The sequence below is a fragment of the Cololabis saira genome, chromosome 3, assembly GCF_033807715.1.
Source record: "Cololabis saira isolate AMF1-May2022 chromosome 3, fColSai1.1, whole genome shotgun sequence".
In the NCBI taxonomy this organism is placed as follows: Eukaryota; Metazoa; Chordata; class Actinopteri; order Beloniformes; family Belonidae; genus Cololabis; species Cololabis saira.
Window position 1 is genome coordinate 26,857,174 of NC_084589.1, and position 5,659 is coordinate 26,862,832.

Here is a 5,659-nt window from a genome sequence, read left to right on the forward strand (position 1 = left end):
CTCTAGATTTGCTGGCTGGTCTTCACCTTGCATCTCAGCTTTTGCATTTCTCTTCCTGCCATGTTTGCCAATCATTGATATTTGATGATAGTGGTGAATGTTATATGTTTGGTTTGATGTAGCTCATATGAAATGTGTTACCTTGTGTCATATATTTATTAGTTCATCTTTAGATTCTGTATCAGTGACTATGCATATGCTTTAATGTTCAACTATTTAGTTTGTTATAAGGCCAAGAGTTTAGTTCGATGGACATATGAGGCATTAAACAATAGCTTACATGGGGGGGGAGTAGTTACAACATGAAAGGGACCTATTTGATTCAGCAGGAATGTTTCATTGTCATTGATAATTCAGGGAAAGCTCGGTTCTTCAAGATTTCTTTGTGTTATTGCATCAGTGCCATGTAGCATGAGATTACTGGCGCTATGGCAACCGTTCAGTAGCAGCAAATTAAACCAGTGCTCTCAATGTAAGCAATGATCACAATAAAATCTAAATGAGAGAAATAAGTAATATTGAGAAAAAGATACAATATCACTACACATGAAACCTTTTTTTTTATGTAATGTGTTTGAAAACTGTTTAATTTATTGGATGTACAATTTATCAATCTAAAGATGTCTGAAAGGAAGAGCTCTATGTATATGGGTTGTTGAGGTGCGAATGTGCACATAGCGGTGACGGCAGAGATGAGTATGAGCACTTCTGTGTGTCTGCACATTCTGCACTTTCACTCTGTGTGTGTGTGTATGTGTGTGTGGGAACATGTGTGTGTGTGTGTGTTGTATGTGTAACGATGAGTTCTGTTCCGCTTTCCCTCTCTGATGTGTCACGTAGCCTGTAGACATTCCCGTGTCCCGCTGTTGCATATACCGTAGTTGAGTGCCCCTCTGGTGTCAGTCACTGTCCACCTCCTGCATGTGCTTGTTTGTAAATACACCAAATAAAATTATCTCTATAAACCAAAGCTGTTCAGCTGTTTGAATTATATTTTTGCTCTGCCCCTCCATATAGAAAACCTCTTTAAGAAAGAGTTTATATTATAAGGCATCCCGTGAGAAGCTGAATGTCGTATACATTCCACCAAAATAATCTAAAAAACATTACTGGTTTTGGGAGATTAAATTTGTTTTTTTGATTATGAAAATGTGTTTCTAAAAAGGTTACGCTGGGGCTTATATTGGTTCAGTTTTTCTTTTTAAAGCATTCATAAGGATGTGTCAGTCGACATGTTAAATTCCTCTTGATTTGAAGCAAAATAATTCATATTCATGCTGAATTAGTTGGGGTTTTCTTTCAGTTTTTTAATCCTATAATGCATCAAATATTTTTAGTAGATGTCAGATCCAGAGGCAAGCATACTTGATCATATTCAGACTATTTCATTATGGAGCCATGCTGCTGTATTATGTGCCGAATATACCAGCATATTTCTGCATTTTCTTTGAAAACTAAGGACTGCCTTTGCTGAAAAGGATGCCATCTGGATGGCAGCATATGTTACTCGGAAGCCTACATTTATCAAACGGCTTTAATGGTGCCTTCACATATGTGCAAGTTACCCAGGGGTCCCGTCATACCATCACAGATAATGACTTTTGACCTCTGTCTTCATAACAAGCCAGATCCTCCTTCAGCTCAGGGGAAGCAGCATCCGTGGTTTCTAGGAGAAGATTTTGATCTGTAGGAGCGCAAGACACTTCACCACTTAACCTCAATCGTGAGGGGGATGTAATATGCCCTTATTTTCAAGAGTGCACATAAGGTTTTATAGAAATATCTGTGATTTGCTTTTACCAAAATACTAAAGAGATTAATTACCACAGCTCCCTTTTCAAAGGTGAATTTCATGCTCTTCCCAGTAACTTTTTTTCAGTGACGTAATAGCCCACTCAGATCTAATTAAAATCACAATATTTTATCAAAATTTAGATTTATTTTTGCATATTTTTAGGTGTCATATACATTTCGAGGTTGGACCAAAGGTTGGGTTTAGGCAGCCAACTAACCTTTATTAAATCTTCAGTTTTCTAGCATAGAGAGTAATCATTTTGCCAACTCATCCCCAGTGAAAGCGAAACGTGAATTAGAAGGACCGTTTAAAAATGATCAGGACCTTCCGGCAGACAACCAATCAGAAGAAGACACTGTGGAAATATTCATGAGGTCTTGCTAATACACAACCTGCCGTAGGAGGCTCTGATTATAGATTACAGATTATATTATCGTTCACAAGATTCACAAAACTGTTAATAGTTCTTATAATATATAAATGATGCAGAAATATTGAAATAGCAGTATTAAACAGAAAAGTAATAGCTTGACAGTTGTGATGGCTTCAGATTCGTCGGATGTGGTAAGATGCTGGCCCTGTTTAACTACCAACTAAATCTTTATTTGATTCTTGATAAAAATAAGTCTAGAATTTAAGAATATTTAAAAAACTACTTGAATGGAATTAAATAATCTACTGTTTTGTGTCTTTTGGGCACATTTTTATTTTGTGCGTGTTTATTGGATAAAGGCGTTTGCGTCTTTTCCAGGTTGCAAACTTAAGAATCCTCCTATGGCCATGCCAAGACACCACCGGACACGCCCTCCTCTGTTTCTCATTGGTCGGCCACGATGCATCGCCTATACTGCTGCCGTTCAAGTTTGTCTCAGTGCTGCAAACTGAATGAGGCGACGCTAATACCGTCTGCTATTCAGAATATCAGAATCAACTTTGGCATAAAGAGAGTTTAACTAAATATGCCCCACTATAGCGAATATGTGTAGTTTCCTATATTTGTGCAATACTTGTTTTAACATGTTTTTTTGAATATTAAAACTTTAGGTATGAACTTATAAAAAACTAATTGTTGCATTTTATACTGACTTTTGTTGGTCAACAGTGTATATGTAGTCGTTAGTGTGTGTACACACATGTGCTCAAGGCTCTGACTTTACATTTAAATGCTTACAAAATATTTGAAAGCCGACGGCCAGACTTTGTAATGCACAGTTCTTGTTCAACACACTATGTTAGCTGCCCATTCATTACAACGATACTTTGGTCAGATCGCACATTAAAGATAAAAAATAAATGAAATGAATTAGCTTTGGGCAAAATCCTTCATACCAATGGCAGTACAACATATCCTGAATAGCAGAGACAGAGACAGAGCAGGGCGGATCTTAGTAGGACTCGTGAAACCGTTTTCAGGACCAGGGCCGCCGCAAGTGGTGTGTGAACCGTGCAACCGCACGGGGCCTCACGCCCCAAGGGCCTGCGTTTTTTTTTTTTTTCCCTTATAAATATCAACAGTGACGTTCTATTACAGACCTAAATGTGTACAAGTCTGTGCATATCAATAAATATATGTGCAATGATGCGCGTGTCTGTTGTTCAATACAACTGCGTCAGACCAAGCGCAGACACAAGGTGTTCTGATCCAGACGGGGGGAGTGTGTAACAAACTGTCACACAATGTCGAGAGACGAGACAAATTCAGGAAATTTCCATCAGGGAATGCAAAAAGAAAAAAACCAAAGAAAATGGAAGAGTTTAATGCCTCTCTGAAAGGCTCGTTTTATAAATTTGTTACAAAAATCACCGATCTGACCGGGTCTCAAGCAGCCGTGGGGCCCCGCGTCGAGGCAAGCCCAGATGATGATGAGGCAGGGGAAGGTATGCAATGCTTCATAATGAAACCTGTGTATGTGTTTGTATCCAGTATTTTGCTAATTTGAGAGTTAAAATTGCGCATATAGACACCCGATCCGACCCGAAAAACCCAAACATTTTGCGCGAGGGCCCCCCCCGGCCATTTCACACAGGGCCTCGCAAATCTCCCAGACGGCTCTGTTCAGGACTATGATCATTTTACGCCTAATTTCGTTTTCAAACTTCAGAGTCTTATTCTGTTTGCCTAGAAATCTAGATGTTCAGCTAGCAAATATAAACATGCTCTGCAGGTTCATCTAACCACTATGTTGGAGCTCATTAACCACGCTCACAAATCATGGAGAGCCAATCAAATCAATCTCTTGGAGAGAGAGACTCTGTTTTGGTTTTTCACGATGACAACAGAGTATTGACATAATCAGGATGCAAACGGTGCAAACGGCTAAAGTTGAAGATTAGCAGTCCTTTGTAACCCACAGTTAAGCCCTGAAGAAGTGAAAAAAACCCTTGCTGGTTTATTCTACTTGATATTTTAGATTTGTCCAACATCTTACTGTTTCTATTTGAAAGTATTTTAGACACTCAACAGTCTGAAGCATATTATTGTTGTATGAAACTGCATGCAGTGCCTACTCTGAGTTTATACTGAAATATAGAAAACTACGCTCATACAACTGAACGATAAATACATTACTGGGATTTTTTTCTACCCAAATACTTAACTTTTCCTTGTTTGCAGTCCAGTCATTGACAGCTGATACCGATCCTTTATTAAGACACGATGTGATATTGAGTCATGTGTTAAACTGGCTCAGACTGTTGAGACGTCTGACGGCAAATAGGAATACTGAAGTAATGTAACAGGCTGCCAGTGGGAAAAATGTCTGACAAAAATCATGTTGTAATAGCACACATCAGCTGCATGAACCTTGGCCCTTACTGCCCGTCCAGTCCTCTGTTCTGTTTAAGCTTTTAGATATTAACATTGAAAGCTGTAACTGTTTACTGCATTTTGTAATGGAAGGTTGCTTGTAGTGTAGATGTTACATTTAATGACAAATAGGCAATCTTAGTTCCCAGATTGCCACTAGAAAACAAATGAATTAAAGAATTTCAATCAAAAGTCAGATTCCCCAGTCCAGATGTAGTTTAATGACTTCAGGGATCCAAATACAGGCTCTACAGCAACATGTCTGGATTGATTATTGCATTGTTTCTGTATTTATTTGTATGGAGAGCTTGAACTTGCATTTTTGTTCACTATTGCTTTCAGAAATGTCCCTGAACCCAACTGCTGATTTCCATCACAGAATTCTGTTGTTAATCATCATCACTGCCAGAGGACATGAACACTGCAGTCTTTCTGTTTTGAGCATTATTCCTTCTGCACCGAAATTAATCCTGTAAATATTATAAATGTACAATGGAAGACAAAATCTATGTCCTCACAAAAATCCTTTAAGATGCTCATTTCCTATCTATTACTTACTTGTTGGCCTGTACTTATGCTGTCTAAACGTTACACGCATATTCCCATGCTTTGTTGCTTGTGACCCATCTTTTTGAAATATGTTACTTGCATAAAACTCAAAGCGTGTATATATATGTTTAAAATAATAATACAATTCCCCTTTAGCTCAACAGGATAGATTGTTTTTGATTCATCTGTCTCTGTAAAGCCACCTTTATATACCAGATTGCGTGGGAACCAAGTACAGCGGGCAGTCTTCGCTCAGGTCAAGGCTCCCCGGCTGGACAGAAGACAATGCATCTGCAGAGTGAGCTGCAGCCCTCCCCCATCTTGTAATTGCACTCCTTTGATCGCGCCGTCCTCTGTCGTGGGTCATTTATGGAGGACGACAGGGTGTAAGATATACAATCTAACACCACTAGATAGCACTGTTATATCAAGCGGATCATCATCACAGCAGCACTTTGCTCAAAATACTCCAAAGAAGGAGCCCTTGTAGGACTGACGTGAAGACTTCG